Genomic DNA, 26,327 nt, shown 5'->3' with positions numbered 1-26,327 from the left:
ATCGTGCCACTGCACTCCAGCCTGGATGACAAGAGCAAAACTCCATCTCAAAAAAAAAAGGAAAAAAAAAAGATTAAAACATGATATTTATTTTCCCAGGATGGTTTTGCTTCTGGTGAAGGTCTCTTTCAGCTCTGTAATTCTGTGACCCAGTGAGAAATTTTGAAAGCAATGTTATAATTCTACTATTAAATTTAGATGGATTTATAACGTTGTGGCTTATAAAATGAAGTAGACAGTCTTAAAAAAAAAAAAAAAGCAGAATAATTTTAAATTTTCCTGGAAAGAAATGGGGCAAGCCCTCCAGGTAGTGCTGTCAAAATAAACCTGCTCAGCTTTTTCACACGGAGTCCGCATACCCTGAAGGGGATGAATCTCATATAAGGAAAAGCTTGAGTGCCACCCCTCAGTGGCAGTAGAGAAATAACCACAGGGCACAAAAGACTGGGAGGAGGGCAAGGCACAGAAACTGTATGCAAGATCTGTGACATATGGAAGTCACAAGGACCCCCATGATCCTAGGAGCCATCCAAGTGCACAAGTCAACACACAACGGCACGAACTACAGGCTTCATTCCCTGGCTGGAAACCACCTTTCCACTTGCCTATGTCTTACCTCAATAGGAAGACAAATGCAATTTTCTCATTTCCTCCATCCTCTATGTAAAATTATCATTTATAACAGCAACTTTCGAGGAATGCTAAGAGTGACTTGTAAATGCTTAGGCAGAACACTGATTCAAAAAGTGAACAATACTATATGAGCAATCATTAAAGAAGGTCCTAAAATGTAACTTATGTATAACAAAAAGACTTTTAAAATTCATGTTGTTTTTTAAGTTTTGTAACAAGAAAAGTAAGTGAAAACAAAACTGTCATTATCTCTATTTCTGCCAGAAGATGCATTGTTCAGTTAACAATCTTATTCACAGAGATATTGATCAAGGAATGGCCACAATGAGAGTCAATTAAAAATAGTTTCTTTTAAGTTGAATTTTTAATTTAAAAGGATTTGCATAGTCCAAAGAAGATAATGCTGCTATTGGAGCAAGATGTTTCTAAATTTTCAGCGGTGTCAATCATTTATAACAGAAGATGCCTTATTTACTCTGTCACTCAACCAATGTTGACTAATGATGTCACAGCAGTCACTTGTTTCTGTATCCTGTACATCTTCTCCAGGATGTTTCTCCTTGCACCGCCGTCCCGACAATGCATATTCTTACAGCACATGGGCTTGGGGACAGCAACGCACAGAAATATGTCCATGGTCACAATGATGTAAGCCAATTCAGCGAGCTCCTAGTCCCCAGTAGGGTTTTAATTTTCATTTTTTTGTGATGTGCTGGTAAATTTAGACAAAATCACGGAGAGAAATAAAGGGAAAAAACTTGAAGCGACAATATTTTTTAAAGTGCCTTGTGAAATGTAATTAGATACACCTTACCATAAATAGTCTAAGACTTACCATTAATCGGAATATATTTTAAGGTTTCCTGGGTGTATTTCTCCCCAAATTATTTTTCTCTGCTAAGGCAAAAGGATATAAGTAACGTATTTACTTATAAACAGTAAGACATTTCCAAATAGGTAGTACTCACTTGCTGGAATAATTAATCTTCTCACAGAAACCCCAAAATAGTAACTGTTAATGTGTAAATGTTTCAAGTACAATTAGATAGGTAACTCTCCTTTACTGAAACCCTTCATTTCTTTTTTTTTTTTTTTTTTTTTTTTTTTGAGACAGAGTCTCGCTCTGTCGCCCAGGATGGACTGCAGTGGCGGGATCTCAGCTCACTGCAAGCTCCGCCTCCCGGGTTCACGCCATTCTCCTGCCTCAGCCTCCCGAGTAGCTGGGACTACAGGCGTCAGCCACAGCGCCCAGCTAATTTTTGTATTTTTTAGTAGAGACGGGGTTTCACCGTGTTAGCCAGGATGGTCTCGATCTCCTGACCTTGTGATCCACCCGCCTCGGCCTCCCAAAGTGCTGGGATTACAGGCGTGAGCCACCACGCCCGGCCTACTGAAACCCTTCATTTCTAACAATTTCAGTAAGGTTATTTATATTAAAACATCCATCCAACAACTCAGAGTGGCTCTATTAGACTGGCTTGAGAGGAGGGACCCTGACTTAAACACCTGCACAAACCCAGCACTTGGTACCATTGCCACACAGTAGTCATTAAACCAACCTGAATCACAAAGAGCTGCAGTAGTTATTTTTCCTATTCCTAAATGGTGTCTTACTTTTTTCACTGATTTTACAGATTAAAAGCAAGCAAACAAAAAAGGCTTACTCAAGTGATTACCGGATTTCTGACTTAGCCCCTCAGGAACTATGTAATATTGGGTAGATGATTTAACCTCTCTGTGCCTCAGTTTCCTCTTCTGTAAAATAGAAATTAATTTTAGCACTTTAGCACTTGTCTTCTAGTGTTGTTAGAAGACTGAATGAGTTAATAGTGTGCTGCTTTGCGCTGGCTACTGTGTCATCATCATAACCATCATTATCACTGCTGAGAAGATGAACAAAATCATAGTGGGAAGGGCTCCATTTCCCAGGGAAAATAACTATCATGCATCTTTCTCTGTAAATACAAGTTTGTAAACACTGGCTAATGACAGAGGGATGGAGAGATATGTGATAAAGCAAGTAAAATGTAAATGGTAGAAACTAAGTGGTGGTACGTGGGTGCTCACTTAACACTCTTTCAACTTTTCTGTATGTTAGAAAAATTTCATAAGAAAATGGCAAAAGAATTGCATAAGGCAGAAATAGGTGAAAAAGAAAAGGGAACTTAGCATGGAAGATCAGCCACACTACCTCCCCAAGAAAGTATTATTCATCAATAACAATAGCAACAATAATCATGATCTTTTTTTTCTTTTTTCTTTAAGAGATGGGGTTTCACTCTGTTGCCCAGGCTGGAGTGCATGGTGCAATCACAGCTCACTGCAGCCTCCAACTCCTGGGTTCAAGCGATCCTCCTGCCTCAGCCACTCAAGTAGCTAGGACTACAGCTAATTAAAAAAAAAAAAAAAAATTGTAGAGCAGGTCTTGTTATGTTGCCAAAATTGGTCTCAAACTCCTGGCTTCAAGTGATCATCCCGCCTCAGCCTCCCAAAATGCTGGGATTACAGGCATGAGCCACCATGCCCAACCTAAAAACTTAACCGTGACTTTTTTTTTTTTTTTTTTTTTTGAGATGGAGTTTCATTCTTGTTGCCCAGGCTGGAGTACAATGGTGCGATCTCGGCTCACTGCAAACTCTGCCTCCCAGATTCAAGCGATTCTCCTGCCTCAGCCTCCCGAGTAGCTGGGATTACAGGCACCCACCACCACGCCCAGCTAATTTTGTATTTTTAGTAGAGATGGGGTTTCTCCATGTTGGTCAGGCTGGTCTCGAACTCCCAACCTCAAGTGATCTGCCTGCCTCGGCCTCCCAAAGTGCTGGGATTACAGGTGTGAGCCACCACGCATGGCCTAACCATGATCTTTATAGAAATCTCACCTATAATTTTATTTCTAAGTCTTACAACAATCCTACAAGGAAGCTACTCCAAGTATCATTGCCATTTCAGAAATTCAAAAACAAGAATAGAATGAAAGACCTACTGAGGATCACGCAATTCATAAGTTATTGTGGAGATCTGAACAGAGTTCTACTGCATCCTTCCCACTGCCAGAATAATTAAATCACTCATTTCATGCTTCTCACCATGAAAGAAACCACTCTCTTCTTCTACATTGTGACCCTAGTGCCATAGTTAGTGACATATAACAGGAACACAAAGATTACTGAATGGATGGAATGAAGGGAGGGAAAAAAGGAGGGAGGAAGATCAGGAACACGGTTGTTTTTTTTCCCCCATCCACTAGACCTAAACTCTACCCAATCCAGTAATTATAAAGAGGGGTATTACTTTTATTAAAATGGTATAATAGTTTCTGATTATAAAAATAACACATTTATTACAGACAACTACATTTCCTCTTACCAAAGAAAACTAAATCAATATATTTCCTACACATGGATACTGGTAGCCATTTTTTGCCTCAAGAAAGACTTATTCAGATTTTCCAAATGTATCTAGCATGACATCCATTCACATGAAAGGCAAAATGTTCAGTCACACAGATCTGAGCCATCCCCTGGAGTCGGTCCAGGAAGAAGCAAGCAGGGTGGTGAGCAGTTTGCAAAACATGTCACACAAGGAGAAGCTGAAGGAAGTAGGTCTGCTTATCCTATAGGAGAAAAGACATAAGAATGACAGGAAAACAGACTTCAAATATTGGAAAGGCTGCATATGTCAGAGGGAATAAATGTTTTCCTCTGAGCCAACTGGGAACAATGTATAGAAATTATAGGAAGAAACATTTTTGCTTGATACAAAGAAAATTCCAAGATCAATTTGAAGTTGTGGAAAGAAGTGAACTCTTTTATAAGGCAGGGCTCTCACTATCAAAAACCTTGTCAGGAGTATTATACATACATACAAGGTTAAGCTAGATACCTTCAAAAGTCCTGTCGAACTGCAATAACCTGCAATTCTAGATCCCATATATATCTACAGTTTGCGTATCATATATACCAGGTTAGCAATGTATGGCACAGGTGGCAAACTCCCACCATACCACATGTGATACACACACACACACATACACACACACACACGCATACACACAAAAAAAACAGCCTAAGATGAATTGCAGATATCTGTAAAACTAAAATTATGTAGTAATAACTAATTTCTAACTCTGTCATTGAGTTTCTCACAGTTTGGAAGAAGAATGTGGCATGCCAGGGACAAATTTTTTAGTTCAAGTTGTAATACCCAAAACTGAAAGCCTGCATGACATAAAAGAATAACTGCTAAACTAGTCCAAACACTTGGTTTGCACTGACTAGCCATGTGACCTTGGACAATCCACCATGTCTCTATAGATGTCAGTGTCCAGTAGAATTTGTACTGCTATGCTCATCACTAGCCATATGCAGTTTTCTGAGCCCTGGCAATATGGCTAGTGCAACTAAGGAATTTGTAATTTAAATATTGTTTTAATTATATCTCACTGTTGTTAATTTATTAAATTCAAACAGCCACATGTGGCTAGTGGCTATCACATTGAACAGTAACTATTGCTGACAAGGCCACTGAAGAAGGAAGTCAAATTCCAGACCAACCTCAACCCATCATCTTCTGCGAGAGCTCGATACCATCTAGACAACTGTGACAGAAGGAAAAGATAAAAAATCTGAGGCTCTACGTCAGAAGGTCCTTAGGGCTCCTGTCAGCTATTGTCTAGCCCATTCATTATCACCCCCATATCCTAGGATAGACAGCCCAGTGCCCTTTTATCCTTTGACTGTCCAGGTTGGGATCAACATCCAAGTATAGCAGTGTAATTATCAACGTTGCCTGGAAAGATGACATATATAGAACAATGTCCTATGGAAATTACCCCCACCCAGCCAGCTACCCTATTATAATGACATTAGTGGATTATTAGTGAAATATCTGTGAATAATTAGTGAACACTATTGAAAAATACTATTTCTTGTAGAGTACAAATAGCTACCTTTAAATTAGTTAACTATCTCTTATGAAGGAAACCATTTGATTTATTTTAGCTTTCAAATCAAATCACACAACCAACTTTAAAGTTCTTTCACAAGCTTGAAAACACACAAACATTAAAAGCCACAAAGTGGCTGGGCACAGTGGCTCACACCTGTAATTCCAGCACTTTGGGAGGCCAAGGCAGGTGGATCACTTGAGGTCAGGAGTTCAAGACCAGCCTGGCCAACATGGTGAAACCCCATCTCTACTAAAAATACAAAAATTAGCCAGGCTGATTACAGGTGGTGGTGTGCACACCCATAATCCCAGCTACTGGGAAGGCTGAGGCAGGAGAATCACTTGAACCCAGGAGGCAGAGGTGGCAATGAGCTGAGATCACACCTCTGAACTCCAGCCTGGGCTGACAGAGCGAGACTGTAGCAAAAATAAAAATTTTTAAAAAGCCAAAAAGTGTGACTTTTTAAAGAGTTGCCTAGGTTGTTTTTAAAACATATATAACAAATCTAGGCAGGGTGCAGTGGCTCACGCTTGTAATCCCACCACTTTGGGAGGCTGAAGCAGGCAGATTGCTTGAGCCCAAAAGTTGGAGACCAGCCTGAGCAATATGGCAAATCCCCATCTCTACAAAAAAATACAAAAATAGCCTGGCTTGTTGGCATGTGCCTGTAGTTGTAGCTACTTGGGAGGCTGAGGTGGGAGGATCACTTGAGCCCAAGAGGTGGAGGTTGCAATGAGCCAAGACTGTGCCACTGTACTCCAGCCTGAGTGACCGACTGAGACCCTGTCTCAAAAAACATGTGTGTGTGTGTGTGTGTGTGTGTGTGTGTGTGTACATATGTCTAGAAAAAATTATTTCAAAAAACTTACCAGGTAATGTCAATAATAGCCATATTCCAGAGGCTTAAGAGAAGCTTGGCAACAAATTTACTAACATATATTAGTAATATCAATCATTATAGAACCAAATAATGAGATCTCAAAAGAGCACATGTGAAAGGGCAGTGAGCTGCCTAATCACAACTAATTTCAGGAAGAAGTTCATAGTGCATCTAGGAAAGTATTATTTTTGCAATACTTCACTTTTGCAATGTTTTAAAATCTGTTTGTTTTTTTAAACTAGGCAATTGCCACCAGAGAAATCTTAAACAGATGATTAGTTCATAATGTATAACAACAGAGTAAAATGCTTCCTAGCACATAGTTCAACACCAGTGGCTAGTCTCACACAGAAAATTTTCCTATGCAGGAAACTCAATGTCTCCTGATTCTTCATTTCTAAACTGTATTCTGCTGATACTGCATGCCCTCTTCTAATTATCATGAGTCCTACACACACAGAACAAGACAGGCAAAATCTTCATTGCTGCGGCCCACACCAACATTAGCTTGCCTTCCCCTGCTTAATTGGCTCTGATCACTGGGCAGAAACAACTCATTGCTTTTTCCTTTACACATGCTGACTCAAGTATTCTTAACATCATTAGTCATGTTTCATAGTGTCTAGAATAAAAACAAATTGACATCCAATTCCAGTAATTATTCCATTTTACACTTTGGAGAAAAGAAGTGATCGACAGCTTCCAATCTGCCTAAAATCTCAAGCAGCTAACGCTTTTGCAAAACAATTTGACTATGCCACATGCCTGTATCCCCAGCTTCTTGGGAGGCTGAGGCAGGAGGATAGCTTGAGCCCAGGAGTTCAAGGCCAGCCTGGGCAACACAGCAAGACCCCCCCATCTCAAAAAAGCAAACAATACAATATGACTAAAAGAAGATTTAAAGTTATGCAAAACACATAATAGACAGTATCATAATTTTTAAACCAATGAGAAGCTGAAAGATTCTTCTGAAGTCTGCTTATAGACTCCAATTAAGAAATGGAAGTCTTCCTCATGTCTTCTCAATTAAAACCATTCCATTTTCTACTGGCAGAGTATCTATGGATGAGACAAGCACAGTGCCAGGCACTTGGAAATGCTTGGTGAGTACTGAATGTAAAACATGGAAATGTGGGTTTCTCTAGCAGTGGAGGCAGGAAATCCCCATCAGTAAGGAGTGAAAGCTAATTCCCCTTAGGGCAGTCATTCCTACTTTCTTGGTAGTGCCTGTTAAGTAGAGGCCAGGTGTGGTGGCTCATGTCTGTAATCTCAGCACTTTTGGAGGCCAACACAGGAAGATCGCTTGAGGCCATGAATTCAAGATCAGCCTGGGCAACAAAGAGAAGCCTCCCCATCTTTACAAAAAAATGGTAAAAATTTGCTGGGTGTGGTGGTCTGTGCCTATAGTCCCAGCTGCTACACTTTGAGAGGCTGGGGTGAAAGGATTGTTTGAGCCCAGGAGTTGCAGGCTGCAGTGAGCTATGATCATGCCATTGCACTCCAGCCTAGGTGACAGAGCAACACCCTGTTCTTAAAATAAAATAAAAATAAAAATAAAAATAAAGGCCTGGTGCGGTGGCTCATGCCTGTAATCCCAGCACTTTGGGAGGCCAAGGCAGGTGGATCACAAGGTCAGGAGTTTGAGACCAGCCTGGCCAACATGGTGAAACTCCGTCTCTACTAAAAATATAGAAAAATCAGCCAGGCGTGGTGGCACCTGCCTGTAACCTCAGCTACTCAGGAGGCTGAGGCAGAATTGCTTGAACCCGGGAGGCGGAGGCTGCAGTGAGCTGAGATCGCTCCACTGCACTCCAGCCTGGGCGACAGAGCGAGACTTCATCTCAAAAAAAAAAAAAAAAAGTATAGAAATCCACATTTAAAAGAAAAAACATAATAAAACTCTTGTCTGTGCTAAATACCTTCATTTCTATCACCTAATAGTAGCTGTTTTAACTAAGGCAGACATCACCAACAGAAACATTAGCCTTTCAATACTCTCCAGCCTTTACTCTCCTGTTGTAGAGAGAATAATGATGCCAAATCCAACATTTATCAACTTGAGGACATCAAGAAATGCTTCTACATCAAATGGGTCTCAAAACATCCAGAACACCTGCAGATACATTGCAGGTGTAATGCTACAATAGTAACATGGTTCAACAAGGTCTGGAGGCCCCAGTGAGGATTTTTACTTCTAATTGCCTATCTGCTCAAGATCTTTTTCTCATGAACTATTTCTCTCACAGTTCTGTTCCTTCCTTTTCTTTCTTCCAATAGATACCCATAATGACAGAGTCCATTTGCCAACTCACAGCTAGAGGCAAAGAAATCATTACCCACTAGGAAAAGGGGCCCATAATCGCATCTGGTGATTATTCTCTATTTAATACGATGCTTTTCCCTGAGGCCTCAGTCTTCTACTGAAAATATTTTAATTGTAATTATAAAGTCATGACCATCCACATGTATAGCTGGTTTGCTTCAATTAGAAGTCACTGCAACCAAAAAAACAAAGTACTTTCAGTTCCTCACACTCATTGTGTTTAATGTCTCCATTGGTTAAATCTCATGAATGGCTCACTGAATTGAAGAAATGCCCCCAAGTAGGAATTCTAAATTCTGCATCTTCAAAAGATGGTCTTCAAAATCACAGAAAGAAAAGCTGCTGAATTGCAGAATATATATGCTATTTAAAAGGTTATAAATCTTTTAACTTAAGGAAGGGTAGAACTCTCCACTTAGAAAATTCAGAACAACTTATGTTAATGTTTCATTTGTCTTGAACTAGAAACTGTGAGCATAGCGTTCAACAGATTCAGCTATCCACTTATTCACTGACTTTTGTATCTCTGCATATGCTCTTCAGCCTATTATCTGGGGAACTATCAAAGAAAAGTTGTGGCCCAAATGCTGGATTTGCCTGTTCCTCAGTTCATAACAAGTATTTTTCAAATGTAGACCTATAAACACTTTTTTTTTTTTGAGACGGAGTCTTGCTCTGTCGCCCAGGCTGGAGTGCAGTGACGTGATCTCGGCTCACTGCAAGCTCTGCCTCCTGGGTTCACGCCATTCTGCCGCCTCAGCCTCCCAAGTAGCTGGGACTACAGGCACCCGCCACCACGCCTGGCTAATTTTTTTTTATTTTTAGTAGAGATGGGGTTTCACCATGTTAGCTCGGATGGTCTTGATCTCCTGACCTCGTGATCCGCCTGCCTCGGCCTCCCAAAGTGCTGGGATTACAGGCGTGAGCCACCAAGCCTGGCCAACTATAAACACTTTTAACTTTCCTTGAACCAGAGCATTTAAAAATGTATATAGTCTGTATATTAAATGTGTTGTTAGTGAAGTAAAAGGTGACATCATAGAGTGTTATCTAGTCTGTCGTGATTTTTTTTGTTTTGTTTTCTTTTGTTTTTTGAGACGGAGTCTCACTCTGTCACCCAGGCTGGAGTGCAATGGTGCGATCTCGGCCTCCCGGGTTCTAATGATTCTCCCGCCTCCTAATGATTCTCCCGCCTCCTAATGATTCTTCCGCCTCAGGCTCCCAAGTAGCTGAGATTACAGGCACCCGCCATCATGCCCGGCTAATTTTTGAATTTTTGTAGAGATGGGGTTTCACCACGTTGTTGGCCAGGCTGGTCTTGAACTCCTGACCTCAGGTGATACGCCCACCTCGGCCTCCCAAAGTGCTAGGATTATAGGTATGAGCCACCACAGCCAGCCTCGTGATGTCTTGTATTATCTAGTACTATTGTGATTTTCACCTATTGCTTGTTACTTTCATGCAAATTCTAATTGACTTTCAAAGTAAAATCAATAAAAATGACCAGTGTTTATATGACATTTACTATGTGCTGGACCTTAGTCTTTGCTTATATTAACTCATTTAACCCTCCTGACAACCCTATGAAGTGGGTACAGTTATTTCTTCAATGTCCTGGGGGGTGTTTGTTTTCATTTTAAAGTTCCTACTCCTAAACTATTCTAACAAAGTTCAAGTAGCAAGATATCAGATTACAAACAACAGGCCAGGCATGGTGGCTCAGACCTGTAATCCCAGCACTCTGGGAGGCTGTGGTAGGTGGATCACTTGAGGTCAGGAGTTTCACCAACATGGTGAAACCCCATCTCTACTAAAAATACAAAAAGTTAGCCAGGTGTGGTGGCAGACACCTGTAATTCCAGCTACCTGGGAGGCTGAGGCAGGAGGATCACTTGAATCTGTGAGGTGGAGGTTGCAGTGAGCCAAGATTGAGCCACTGCACTCCAGCCTGGGCGACAGAGCAAGATTCTGTCCTCACCACCCACCCCACACACACACAAAGATTATAAACAACAAAATTAATTCCATGTCCTTATATCATACCAAGGTAACTGCTTTGACACTGTAAATAACCAGTGTGATTGGTAAAATAATTAAATGTATTATTAAATGTATTAATTCTTGGGCTATTTGCCTACACCAAATTTCCAAGGTTAATCCTACCCTTCATTGTGCATGAGGCAAATACACTCAGATATATCCAGACAGCAAGTTAGCTACGGTTGAGAGAAAGCAAGAACTGCAGGCAAGAACAAGCTCAAAAACAATCTGTAACCTGATTTTGAAAACTAAATATTAATTTCATCACCTTCTTTACCAAATCTTCTAACAAGTGGCAAGTCAGACTGAAGTTTCTCTCTCTTCCTTCCTCTCCATTCTTTGAGGTGCTAATGAGCAGAAAATGAGAGTCTAAGGCTCAGAATAATCTACAGACCAGAATAATGAGTCTTGGAAAAATTCAAGAGCTGAAACTAAAGCCTTACTAATTTGCACCATGAAAGAGGCCATTTTTTATGTTAGTGCTGACTGATCCAAATCCAAAATAAAAATACCACCAAATCAATATATTCCTCTAGAAAACATGTATTCAAAAGTTTGTCATGATCAAAGCGAACACGTGATTTATTTGGTATCTATTTATCCCAAAAAAGCTACTACTATTTATCTCTTTTGTTTATCTATGTGAAAATAAATTCCAAATGACTATAACAGGGCATGGTCCATAGTAAGGGCTCAATAAATGTTTACTAAATGAAATGCATGAACGAATCATTAGGCCCCTCAGCATTCTCACTTATCTACTGTCTCCAGTCCTCACTCCCTGAAAACCATATTGCACAGAGCCACCAGAGGGATTCTTCTAGAACACAAATATAATCATGCCACTCAACTGTTTGAATCCTGTTCACAGAATTCCCCACACCTTACCAGCAAACTGAAGTTCAAACTCTGTCACAGAGCACCTAACCCATTCTCTCACCACTCTTGGCCTTGGATATATGGCAATAATAGTGAAATTCCCCTTGCCTACATGGTGTTCTCTCCTCCCTTCTGTGAACTGGATGCCTTAGATAACTGTTCTCCTGATAAGTTGTACATAACTTTATAGCTGCACTTAGCTCACCACGTTACCGTTTTAATGTCCAACTTTCCTCTCTCACCGAATATGAACTCTGTAAAGAAAGATTATCTTATTAATCATTGTCCCTCCAGCATCTAGAAGAGTACTCAGCACATAGTAGGTACTCGATAAATGTTTACTGGATGCTTGGATAGATGAATGGATGGGCGAAATTAAATAGTGTTACATCTATCCAAAAGGAAATTCACAAGCAACCATGCTTTTGAGGATGATGATGTTAGACTTGCCGAGAGGAAAAAATAAATAAATTTAAGCAGCTTGAACAAAACACTCTATTATTAGCAATGATTATAGAATTTATAGTCATCAAGTAAGACAGTACCTGCTGGAACTGTCTCTTAATTTCTCAAGGCAGTGAGGCTTGGATATCCCTGAGAACGAGGCAATGAGGTAGAGGCTATACATTCTTGGGTTCTCTGCCCCATAGGTTGCATTCTGAAAGCAAATCTAAAAACACCAATGTTTTGAAAAAAAAAAAAAAAAAAAAAAAACACAAACTGGTGTCCATACAGCGCCATGTGGGCATACACAGCTTCCATTGAGTGGACCAGGGGAGGTGACTGGCTCAGAGCAACCTCAACCATCACCCAACGGACACACGAGTCCAAGGCCACTCTTGTGGTAGAAGAAAAAGCAAATGACACCTGAGTACCTGTTGTACACGTGGCTGATACTACAGAAACTAGTATATAATTAGAATTTTTGGTTTGTGTCTTAATTGAGGCAGCCACCTTTGACACAGGTCCTGGCTATGTGGCCACAGAGGGATCTGAGCATCAACACTGGCAAAACCAACAAAATGTGCTGTTGCTACGTGTGGGCTGTGTTGGCAATGGTGCCAGTAACGTCCCGCCATGTTATTCTCCTGTGCCTCAGGCTCTGTCCTCAAATCCAGCATTGGGGCAATTGGGCTTTCTTTCTTGAAAACAAACATTCTGAAATTTCATGTCTTAAAAACCAGCCAGGCGCGGTGACTCACGCCTGTAATCCCAGCAGTTTGGGAGGCCAAAGTGGGTGGAGCCCTTGAGGTCAGGAGTTCGAGACCAGCCTGGCAAACATGTGAAACCCCATCTCTATTAAAAATACAAAAATTAGCCAGGGATGGTGGCACATGCCTGTAATCCCAGCTACTCAAGAGGCTGAGGCAGGGAGAATTGCTTGAACCCAAGAGGCGGAGGTTGCAGTGAGCCAAGATCACACCACTGCAGTCTAGCCTGGGCGCCAGAGCGAGACTCCACCTCAAAAATTAAATAAATAAATAAATAAATAAATAAATAAAATGTAGATGGGAAGTTTATTATCCTATTCTCTTTTTGCTTGTATTTAAAAGTTCCCATAATTATTTGTTCTCAAGAAATTTTGCATACTACAAAGTTTTAAAAATATACAAGTCATAATTTTGTTTTAAAAAATATGAAATATTTCATAAATTTGCATGTCATCCTTGCACAGGGGCCATGTTAACGTCTTTATTGTTCTAGTTTTAGTATATGTGCTACCAAAGCAAGAACCACAGTTTTTCTATTTCAAGATATTAATTTCAAGATAATCAGGACAGAAAAAGCAAGAAATCAAGGTTATCAAGATTATCTTACTGAAGGGAAAATACCAAAATACTAACACCAGTAATTTAAACATAGATTTCATCCAATCTGGCATAAAGTATTTCAATTAATGTCACCAGAAGGAGATTACACTCTTCTCTACGGATTGTTATATGTTTATGGAAATTATTTGTATCTTTAAAATATATTATTTTTGTTTTTCACTTCAAAAAAACTTTAGAATGGCACCATTCTTCCTTCTACATCTATGTACATTTGAAACCTTATAAAGAAATTTCTTGGCACCCCCAAAAACCACAATCCGAGCCTACCTTATTCCCCAAAACAGACCCACTTTCTCATGCCACTACCCAAGTTAGGGAACAATCTTCTATCTTTTCTGTGACATTGTCACATTTAAATGTCCTCATGGCTCCTGAGATACCCACTACCAGACTCATCAGAACCTGTCCAATCAAATCACCCCATAGTACTCAACCCAACCCACTCCTCAGGGCCAGAGAAGTACACATTCTGCCCTCATTTGGACTTTAGAGCCTCTCTCGTTCATACACTGCCCTCTCTCACCCCCATCCAACTCTATTGTGATTTTATGATATAATAAGAAACATAAGGCCAGGCATTGTGGCTCATGCCTGTAATCCCAGCACTTTGGGAGGCCCAGGCAGGCAGATCACTTGTAAGAGGTGAAGCCAGCTGAACTTCCTGGGTCGAGTGGGGACTTGGAAAACTTTTCTGTCTAGGTAGAGAATTGTAAACGCACCAATCAACGCTCTGTGTCTAGCTAAAAGATTGTAAATGCACCAATCAGCACTCTGTAAAAACGCACCAATCAGCACTCTGTGTCTAGCTAAAGGATTGTAAATGCACCAATCAGCACTCTGTAAAAATGCACCAATCAGCACTCTGTGTCTAAAGGATTGTAAATGCACCAATCAGTACTCTGTAAAATGGACCAATCAGCACTCTGTAAAATGGACCAATCAGCAGGACATAGGCAGGGACAAATAAGGGAATAAAAGTTGGCCACCCCCAGCCAACAGCAGCAACCCACTCGGGTCCCATTCCACGCTGTGGAAGCTTTGTTCTTTCGCTCTTCACAATAAATCTTGCTCCTGCTCACTCTTTGGGTCCGTGCCACCTTTAAGAGCTGTAACACTCCCACAAAGGTCCGCGGCTTCATTCTTGAAGTCACTGACACCAAGAACCCACTGGAAGGAACCAACTCTGGACATAATTGGAGTCAGGAGTTTAAGACCAGCCTGGCCAACATGGTGAAACCCCATCTCTACTAAAAATACAAAAATTAGTCAGACGTGGTGACGTACACCTGTAATCCCAGCTACTCAGGAGGCTGAGGCATGAGAATCGCTTTAACCGGAAAGGCGGAGGTTGCAATGAGCTGAGATTGATCCACTGCACTCCAGCCTGGGCGACAGAGCGAGACTCCGTCTCAAAAAAAAATAAATAAATAAAAATAAAAATAAGTTCTTCATCCCCAGTTCCTAGCACAGAGTTTCTAAAACCTTTGGAATCTCCTGGGCGATAGGAATGAGAAGAGTGTCTCTTGTTCATTATAAGCCCATTTTCAATCATACTTGAGTTTAGACAAATGTGATGACTCTTGGTGGGCCCCTAGAGAGCTTCAGGATGAGGGCTGGTGGTTGCCAAGGGAACCAACCATGAAATTTGAGGAATGAACTTTCAGCCCCTGCCCCATTTCTGGGGAGGGAAGAAGGGATGGAGATTGAACTAATCACCAATGACCAGTGATGTAGTCAACCATGACTATGTAATGGAAACGCCATAAAACCCCTAAGTTACAGAGTTCAAAGAGCTTCTGGATTGGTGAACACACGAAGGTGCTAGGAGGGTGGGCATCTAGAGAGGGCATGCCCTTCCTCTATACCTTGTCCTGTGCATGTCTTCCATTTGGCTGTTCCTGGGTTATAACTTCTATAACAAACCAGTAATAGGAAGTAAAGTGACTTCGTGAGTTCTGTGAGCCTTTACAGAGAATTACTGAACCCAAAGAGTGGGGCTCATAGAAACTCAAGATTTATCATCTCTTGGTCAGAAGTATAGGAGACCTGGACTTACAACTGGCATCTAAAATGGAGAAGAGTCTTGTGGGTCTAAGCCCATAACCTGTGGGGTCTGTGCTAACTCTGGGTAGTGTCAGAATCGAAGAATTGGTTGTTGGTGTGGAAAAAATCCAGCCATTTGTGTCAGAAGTGTTGTGAGTAGAAACAGATCACAGACCCACCCAATATGCAAGGGCCAGAATGGCTTAGGTCTGAAGGAAAACATCCTAGAAGAGCTGTTAGACTTAGGTGACACAATTTTTTATAACTGCCTATTTCAATACTATTAAGATATAACCTTCTGCAATTTGGTGGTGCTTGTTTATAATTTGATAGGCAGAACTCAAAGAAATTCAAAAACTGAATTAAGGTGACTAAGTGAAAATTTTAAATGGCAGGAAAACACAACCTCTGGAATCAAGACTAGGAATTTTGGCAACTAAGTTATCAAAATATTCTCGCCATTTATAAATTCTAGCAGACTTTCTCTAACAATACAAAAATAAAGAGAAATAAAAATACAGCAGTCCAAACACACATACAGTAGAAAGAGAAAAAAAGATGAGTGTACCCTCAAAAAAGTCCCTTTTCCAACGCAGGTTTCTTGCTACTTTAGACCAAATATTTCGTGTGGTCCAAGGCATGAGTCCACATCTGGCAAAAAAGAGTACACAGTCTAGACTGTGGCTCCTTAAAGGAAAAATGCGTGTCTAAGTTATTTGTAAATTTCCAATGACCTACACAGTGTCTGGTGCAAAGAAAACAATAAATGGTTGATTAATAAAGAGAGGCTTGTTGTGAACCAAGGCCTTAGATTTTAAAAAGGAAGAACTATCGATAAAGGTATTTGGGACTTATTTACAAATTCCTATCAAACATGAAATCTAATTCAAACAATAGGAGGTATAAGTTTTTTTTTAGTTTTTCGTAGAGTTCATTATCTGGAAATTTTGTAATTCCTGTAATTTTCCATTTACCTTCCCAACCCAACAAAATCTCTTTCTCTTTCCTTGAGGGCAAGGGTCAGCAAACTACTCCAGAGAACCAAATCTGACCTACTGTCTATTGCTTTAAATAAAGTTTTAATGCAAAATAACCACATCCATCAGTTTGTATACTTTCTATGGCTGCTTTCATACTACCATGGCAGAACTGAGTATCTACAACAGAGAAACGGCCTGCAAGCAGAAAATCTTTGCTATCTGGCCCTTTAGAGTAAAAGTTTGGTGACTTCTGCTTTAGAGTATCATATAATAATACCCAATAAAATACTGTGTTTTTAAAATAACATCGGAGATTCACTAAGCTAAAGTTATTTACAAGATAATTAAATATGCTATTCACTTTTGGTCCATATGGCTTTATTTACATCCTCACTATTAAAATCTACCAAAGACACAGTTTTAAAAGAATAGAAGCCTAATGATAAAGAAAATCCTTTCTTGCCACCTAATTTATGCCATGATCTACTATGCCTTTGAGAGTCCTTAGAGAGCAGAATAAATTCTACAGAGGTAAGAAAAGGAAAGAAAAAAGTGCATAAAGAAGCTCAAAAGAAATGTAAGGCCACACAAATTAGAACCAGGGTACAGGGTCACACATACAACATATTGATCACTCCACATATTGAGTAAAAGTAGTATTTAACAAAATGAGTTACACGTAATGTTAAAGAAAAAGAAATGGCAGAAAAAGCAAGTGAGTTCTTTGGTTTACTTAACCAGGCTAAAAGGCTATTCACAGAAAAGTGCCCTTTTGGAAATATAGCAATCCCGGCCCTTGAGGAGACTCAAGGAAGACAGTGTGAAGAGATCAAAGGCATTTCACCCTGACCTGTACCCATTTCACCAGAAGGTTCTTTCCATCCACCTTTTAGTGATCAGAAAGAAGCAAAGCCCTGGAGCCACCTCAAGACACACAGCCTGACTACCTCTGCTTAATGCAAAAAGCTCTCTGGCCAGCTGAGAGGTCTCACCATCCTCTGAAAGAATCTTGTTTATTCCTACCAAACCCAAACCCAAATCCCTCCTTCTTCCATCTATCCAAATTCTACACATCCTTCATGGTCACATTCAAAACTCCAAGCAGCGCAACTGCACTACTGCAGAGGGACCCATTCTCAAAGATGATGTAAATGGTGTTCCCTGGCATTGTACAACACAGTGGCCCCAATCCCAACTCCTCAAGAAAGTCTCTCCCAACACATCACAGCAGGCTGACATTCCCCTTTCTTTCCTCAATATGTATCTTATGGCCCTACTGGACTGTAAGCTCCTAGAAGACAGGACAATATATACCTCTTTAATACAAAGCTAATAATGGCACGAACACCAAATAGCACCTGCTGAGTCAAACTTGGTGCTAAATGCTTTGTATGCATTATCTTATTTAAGTCTCAAAATAATCTTATGGGTGTGTGTGACCACCATTATTTTAGTTTTGCAGATGAGGAAATCAAGACTTCAAGTTTTAAATTTGCTGTAGTCCATACAACCAGAAAATGGCTGAGCCAGGAGTCTGACCAAGGTCTGTCTGGTTCCAAGAATAATGTCCCTGAATTGTACACTAACTCTCACCCCAAAGGTACCAAATAAAACCCGTTTTTTTTAATCCCCAAGATAGTGGATTGGAGGCACTGTGAGCATGCCTCTACCACTTGGAAAGACAAAATAGTGTGGAGAGATTCACACTGTGAATTTTTTTTTCAGGAAGAAACACAGGAACTTACTATGAGGCAGGTGGAAAACTCTAAGTCCCCAGAGTGTGAGAGGAGAATAAACTGCTTCTAGGATATACACTCCTACTGGGGAACCTGGCAATCCAGGCCACAAGGGAAGCCCTCAACCCTACCCAGCACTAAAGCTGATTCAGTGAGCCATGGGGAGTATATGAGGAGTAGTAGCACTGGACATGCTTTCAGTGTACTCCCAGTCTCCAGCAAGGACAGAGGGAAGCCATTGCTGATCCTGCCTCACAGGAGACTTTGTGGAAGTCAGCCAGCTAACTCAGACAGCAATCACAGGTTGAGAGAAGCTCAACTGAGATTCACGATATGAGTGGGAACAAGCTCCCTTGGCCAGAACTGAGGGGCAAGTGGGAAGTGTGCTGCAGCCATAAGACAGCACAGGGGTTTGGTGCCCCTGCTGTGTAGGGAGACCAAGAGAAATGTGGCCTGAGGGCCATGCAAAGGCTAATGGCCTGGGGCAGTTTTGAGTTCTGGGTGCCAACTGTCTGGAACCCAGCTAGCTGCTGCTAGTGGTACACTGTGGCTATGAGACCTGCCTTGCCAAGTGCATGAAAGCTGAGTAGGGCTTGCTGCTACCTGCTACTTACTCCTCACTCTCCATGCAGACTCTTCGGTGTAGCAGAAGCAGCTGTGCTTTTTCCTTGAATATACCCCAGCAGCCAGAGAACTGCCTTCAGATGCCCACTGGGACCTCTACTTTTGCCAACATATGGAGAGCTAGAGCACAGACTTGCCTGACCCAGCCCTCACCTGGCTTTGCCCCTCAATCCTACCCTCACAGCTTAATACAAAGAACAGAAACTTTTGGGAGCTCTATAGCCCCACCAATTGCCTGAGACACCAGAGTACCTCCCCTGGGTACATAAGGCAAAGCACAAATCCTACCACCACCACGGCTGGTGCTCTTTTGCAAGCACCACCTTCTGGTTGGAGGCCAACTGACATAGGAGATTAGCATCTTCAGGCAGAAGAACACAGCACGCAGGAAGGAGAAAACTCATGTATGACCTCAGCAATCACTATTGCCTGCAACACCCTGGCTAACCAAGAGATCCTGAGTCTGTCCATGTGACCAGTTCATCTATTACTACAACCAGTACTTGAGAAAACCAACACACTAAGGCTTTTCATGACCAAGGAATCTCACAGCACTCCCATGCCATCCCCAACAGAACTAGTGCTGGTACCCACTGCTGGGATACTTGAGGACAGGTCACATCACTGGATCCCTTGGAGACATCCCCCAGCACCACCCTGGAGTGTGGCAGCTCCACTAGGCAGCTAGACCCAGATAAGAGTTGCATTCACAGTAGTCTGGACTTCAGGGATTTCTACTAAGGGAAGAAGAAGTGCATGACATCAAGGGAGCACTCCATGAAACAAAAGAATCAAGATGGCAGGCCTTGAGTCCCAGAACTTCCCATTTCTGGGAAGTTTCTTTTAGCAGAGGCACAGTTGCAGTGCTTGGCTCAGCAGAAAACGTCTGTGGCTCTACCCCAACAGCCAGTCAGCCTTGGTGCTCATGAAGGGTCTTGGAGAAGGTGATTTCTTTTCCTCTTCATCCACTATCGACATAGCTGAGGCTTCCCCCATGGGAGCTCAGCATGGATGTACCTGTAGACAGCCTTTCTGGAATACTTCAGGGTAACTGCATCCACAGAGAATGCATGTCCCCTAGGTTCAAGCTTGGATGAGGGGTACAGTCACAATCCCTTTCTATGTTGAACATCAACATTCCTGCAGATGAAAAGAAGTGCCTGATCTGAATAGCTGGAACTCTGGGTCAGGAGTGTAATTGGAAGGTGGATCACTTTCCTGCTGGCCTCGCAGGGAAGCTGAGGTGGCTTCTTCCCTTTCCCTTGAAAAGACCTCAGTGCATTTCACTGAGAGCTGCCCCAGCTGCTTCTACCAAGGCTGGGACCTCTGCCCACCACTGAGCATTGCATTTACCAACCTGCTGTAGCCACAACTGATTTTTATCCATGGACATCTCTCCTACTGGCCTGAAGCCTAAGTTGTTCAACTCAGTAAATAAAATACTGCGGAAAAAAATTAAGTAATTAAAAAGTGCACACCACTGGGGAATGAGATAAGCTTTAAGAGACCTCTGCAATTCCAACCCCACAGGAGACAATGAACCTGCTCACAAACCAAGCACTATGCCACTACAACCAGCATCTGAGAAAGCTGTCATACAAAGACTCTCTATAACCAAGGAAGTCATACACAGTCTTTTTTTTTTTTTTTCTTTGAGATGGAGTCTTTCTCTGTCCCCCAGGCTGGAGTGCAGTGGCGCGATCTCGGCTCACTGCAAGCTCTGCCTCCCGGGTTCACGCCATTCTCAGGCCTAAGCCTCCCGAGTAGCTGGGATTACAGGCACCCGCCACCACGCCCGGCTAATTTTTTGTATTTTTAGTAGAGATGGGGTTTCACCTTGTTAGCCAGGATGGTCTCGATCTCCTGACCTCGTGATCCGCCCGCCTTGGCCTCCCAAAGTGCTGGGATTACAGGCTTGAGCCACCGCGCCCGGCCCATACACAGTCTTTACCCCTGAAAGCACCAAGAGTTGAATTAGGCTACAATAAACTATAAAGTCACATCCTCAAGGGAGAAAAAAATTTTTTAAGTCAAATCAAAAATAAATTCAAGAATAATTAGAATAGCCTACTCAAATTAGAGGAAACTAGAAAAATAATTCTGGCAGCCAGGTATGGTGGCTCCTGCCTGTAATCCCAGCACTTTGGGAGGCTGAGGCAGATGGATCGCCTGAGGTAGGAAGTTCGAGATCAGCCTGGCCAACATGGTGAAACCCCGTCTCTATTAAAAATACAAAAATTAGCTGGGCATGGTGGTGGGCACCGTAAGCCCAGCTACTCGCAAGGCTGACGCAGGAGAATCCCTTGAATCCAGGAGGCAGAGGTTGCAGTGAGCCAAGATCGTGCCATTGCACTCCAGCCTGGGTGACAAGAACAAAACTCCATCTCAAAAAAAAATAATAATAATTCTGGCAATAAGACAAAACAGGGTTCTATAACAACCCCAAAAGATCACACTAGCTCTTCTGCAATGGAACCAAACCAAGATGAAATCTTTGAAATACCAGATAAAGAATTCAAAAGGTGGATTATTAAAGCTATTCAAGGAAATACTAGACAGAGGTAAAAACCAGCATAAAGAAATTGAAAAAACAATTCATGGTATGAACAAAAAATTTTCTAAAGAGACAGATATTCTGAAGAAAAACCAATCCGAACTTCTGGAAATTAAAGATACACTTAGGAAATTGCAAAATGTAGTAGGAAGTTTTAACGCTAAACTAGAACAAGTAGAAAAAAGAGTTTCAGAGCCTGAAGATAAGCCTTTCAAATTAACCCAGACAAAAATTAAGAATTAAAAGAAATGAACAAAGTCTCCAAGAAATATGAGATTATGTAAAATAGTCAAGCCTTAGAATCAATGGTGTTACTGAGGGAGAAGAGAAAGCAAAAAATTTGGGAAACTTATTTGAGAAAATAGGTGAGAAAAATTTCCCTGGCCTTGCTGGAGATTTAGGTAACCAAATGCAAGAAGCATAAATAATTCCTGGGAGATTCACTGCAAAAACAACATCATCAAGGCATACAGCCATCAGCCTATCTAACGTAAACATGAAGGAGAGAATTCTAAGAGTAGTGAGACAAAAGTATCAGGTAACCTACAGGGGAAAACATACCAGACTAACAGCAGACTTCTCTGCAGAAACCTTACAAGCCAGAAGGGATTGGAGTCCTATCTTTAGCCTCTTCAAACAGAATAACTGTCAGCCAATCATTTTTTATCCAGCAAGACTAAGTTTTACAAATGAAGGAGTCTTTTTCAGAGAAGCAAATGCTGAGGGAATGTGTCACTACCAGACCAACCCTACAAGAAATACTAAAAGGAGTTATTAATCTTGAATCAAAAGGTTGATATGCACCAGAATAGAACCTCTAGAAACCATAAAACTTATAGGACTTATCAACAATAATACAATGAAGAAAACCAAGTACCTGTAACAATCAACATAACTGAACAGTACCTTGCATCTTGAGATTAAATACTCCATTTAAAAGATATACTTTGGCAGAATGGATAAAAAGTTACAAATCAAATATCTGCTGTCTTCTAGAGAATCACCTAATATGAAAGGATTCTTACAGACTCCAGGTAAAGAGGTGAAAAAAAGATATTCCACAAAATATACGTTCTTCTCATCAGAACATGGACCATTCTCCAAGACACACCATATGATAGGCCACAAAACAAGTCTCAATAAATTTTAAAAAATCAAAATCATACCAAGTATCTTCTCAGACCACAGTGGAATAAAACTAGAAATCATCTGCAAAAGGAATTCCCAAAACTATACAAATACATAGAAATGTATTTGTATTTCTATGTATACAACCTACTCCTGTATGACTTTTAGATGAACAATGAAATAAAGATGGATATTAAGAAATATTTCAAAATGAATAATAGTGACACACATCATCAAAACCTCTGGGATACAGCAAGAGCAGTGCTGTGAGTTAAGTTTACAACACTAAATGCCTACATCAAAAAGTATGAAAGATCACAAACTGACAATCTAACATCATACCTCAAGGAGCTAGAGAAGCAAGAACAAACCAAACCCAAAGCTAGCAGAATGAAAGAAATAACAAAGAGCTTCTCATTAGAGCAGAACTAAATGAAACTGAAACAAACAAACAAAAAATACAAAAGATCAAGGAAACGAAAACTTCGTTTTTTGAAAAGATAAACAAAATCGCTAGATGATTAGCTAGATTAACCAGGAAAAGATTCAAGTAAGCTCATTTAGAAATGAAAATGGAGGCTGGGAGCGGTGGCTCAGGCCTGTAATCCCAGCATTTGAGAGGCCGAGGCGGACGGATCACGAGGTCAGGAGATCGAGACCATTCTGGCCAACACGGTGAAACTCCGTGTCTACTAAAAATACAAAAAAATTAGCCAGGCATGGTGGCGCATGCCTGTAATCCCAGCTACTCGGGAGGCTGAGGCAGGAGAATCGCTTGAACCAGGGAGGTGGAGGTTGCAGTGAGCCAAGATCGCGCCACTGCACTTCAACCTGGCGATAAAGCGAGACTCTATCAAAAAAAGAGAGAGAGAGAGATGAAAATGGAGACATTATAACCAACAGAAATACCAAAGATCATTCAAGACTACTACAAACACCTCCATGCAAACAAACTAGAAAATCTAGAGGAAATGGACAAATTTCTGGAAACATACAATCCTCCCAGCTTGAATCAGGAAGAAACAGAAATCCTGAACAGACCAACAAGTAGCAAGATTGAATCAGTAATTTTAAAATTGCCAAAAAAAAAGCTGAGGGCCAGATAGATTCACAGCTGAATTGTACCAGACATTCAAAGAAGAATTGGTACCAATCTGTTGAAACTATTCCAAAGGTTGAGAAAGAGGGCATCCTCTATAACTCATTCTATGACACCAATATCACCCTGATACCAAAACCAGGAAAGGACATAACAGAAATAAAAAAGACAAAGAAAACTACAGAACAATATCCTTGAATCAACAAAGATGTAAAAATCCTCAACAAAATACTAGCAAACTGAATCCAACAGCACATCAAAACGATAATTCACCATGATCAAGTGGGTTTCATCCAGGATGTAGGGATGGTTTAACAAATGCAAGTCAATAAATGTGAAACATCATATAAACAGAATTTAAAAAAAAAAAATCTATTGATCATCTCAATAGATGCAGAAAAAGCATTCGATAAAATCCAGCATCCCTTTATGATAAAAATTCTCAACAAACTAGGGATAGAAGGAATATACTTCAAAATAATAAAAGCCATATATGACAGACTCACAGCCAACATCATACTGAAGGGGAAAAGTTGAAACCATTGCCCTTCAGAACTGGAACAAGACAAGGATGCCCACTTTCACTACTTCTATTCAACACAGCATCAGAAGCCCTGTCAGAGCAATCAGGCAAGAGAGAAAAATAAAGGGTATCCAAATTGGAAAAGAGTAAATTACACTATCTCTGTTTGCCAGTGGTATGATTATATACCTAGAAAACCCTAAAGACTCCTCCAAAAGACTCCTAGATTTGATAAATGAACTTAGTGAAGTCTCAGGTTACAAAATCAATGTACACAAATCAGTAGCACTGCCATACACCAACAACAATCAAATTCAGAATCAAATCAAGAACTCAATCCCTTTTATAATAACAGCAAAAATAAAATAAATTACCTAGAAATATACTTAACAAGGAGGTAAAAAATCTCTTCAAGAACAACAAAACACTGCTGAAGGAAATCAAAGATAATATAAACAAATGGAAAAAATATCCCATCCTCATGAATTGGAAGAATCAATTTCATGAAAATGGCCATACTACCCAAAGCAATCTAGAGATTCAATGCAACTTCTATCAAAATGCCAACATCATTTTTCACAGAATTAGAAAAAAAAATTCATATGGAACCAAAAAGAACCTAAATAGCCAAAACAATCCTAAGCAAAAATAACAAACATGAAGGCATCACATTACCTAACTTCAAATTATACTACGAGGTTATAGTTACCAAAACAGCATGGTATTGGTATAAAAGTAGATACATAGACCAATGTAACAGAACAGAGAACACAGTAATAAAACCAAATACTTACAACCACAATTGATCTTCAACAAAGTATACAAAAACATAAATTGGAGGAAGGACTCCCTATTCAATAAATGGTGCTGAAAAAACTGGATAGCCACATGTATAAGAATGAAACTGGATCCCTATCTCTCACCATATACAAAAATCAACTCAAGATGGATCAAAGACTTACATCTAAGAGCTGAAACCAATTACAGTAGACAACCTAGGAAAAACTTCTGGACATTGGTCTAGGTAAAGAATTTATGACTAAGACCCCAAAAGCAAATGCAACAAAAACAAAAATAAATAAATAGAACCTAATTAAACTAAAAAGCTTCTGCAGAGCAAATCATCATCAGAGTAAACAGACGACCCACAGAGTAGGAGAAAATATTTGCAAACTATGCATCCTACAAAGAACTAATACCCACAATCTACAAGTAACTCAAATAAATTAGCAAGAAATAAAAAAACAAATAATCCCATCAAAAAGTGGGCAAATGAATAGACATTTCTCAAAAGAAGATATACAAATGGCCAACAAATATACAAAACAATATTCAACATCACTGATCATCAGGGAAATGCAAATTAAAACCACAACAAGATACCACCTTACCCCAGCCAGAATGGCCATCACTAAAAAGTTAAAATACAATACATGTTGTCATGGATGTGGTAAAAAGAGAACACTTACTTATACACTGCTGGTGGGAATGTAAATTAGTACAACCTCTATGGAAAACAGCCTGAAGATTCCTTAAAGAACTGAAAGTAAAGATACCATTCCATCCAGCAATCTCACTACTGGGCATCTACTAAAAGGAAAAGAGGTCATGCTATCAAAAAGACACGTGCACACATCACAGCACCATTCACAGTTGCAAAGATATAGAACCAACCTAAGTGCCCATCAACTGATGAGTGGATAAAGAAAATGTGGTCTATATACACTATGGAATACTACTCAGAATAAAACAGAATGAAATATCTTTCACAGCAATTTGGATGGAGCTGGAGGCCATTATTCTACGTGAAGTAACTCAGGAATGGAAAACCAAATACCATATGTTCTCACTTATAAGTGGGAGCTAAACTATGGGTACACAAAAGCATACAGAGTCGTTTAACGAACTTTGGTGACTCAGAAGAGGGGAGCGGAGGAGAGAGGTGAGGGATACAAAAACTGCATATTGGGTACAATATACACAGATGACGAGTGCACTAAAACCTCAGACTCCACCACTATACAATTTGTCCATGTAACCAAAAACCATTTGTACCTCAAAAGCTATTGAAATTTTACATATATATATATACATCAACTAAAAAA

General features: G+C 40.5%; 1 protein-coding gene and 1 pseudogene across 14 annotated transcripts in view; both read right to left on the bottom strand.

Annotated features, from left to right (window-relative positions):
- Positions 1-26,327, bottom strand: part of CARMIL1 (capping protein regulator and myosin 1 linker 1) — a 337,716-nt gene that overhangs the window by 218,206 nt on the left and 93,183 nt on the right. The gene's annotated exons all lie outside the window — the stretch shown is intronic.
- On the bottom strand, positions 13,334-13,433 carry LOC116460587 (U6 spliceosomal RNA; annotated as a pseudogene).

This window comes from Hylobates moloch, unplaced genomic scaffold (genome assembly GCF_009828535.3).
Source record: "Hylobates moloch isolate HMO894 unplaced genomic scaffold, HMol_V3 SCAFFOLD_20, whole genome shotgun sequence".
NCBI classification, from domain to species: domain Eukaryota; kingdom Metazoa; phylum Chordata; class Mammalia; order Primates; family Hylobatidae; genus Hylobates; species Hylobates moloch.
This window is presented reverse-complemented; position numbering and strand designations above follow the sequence as displayed.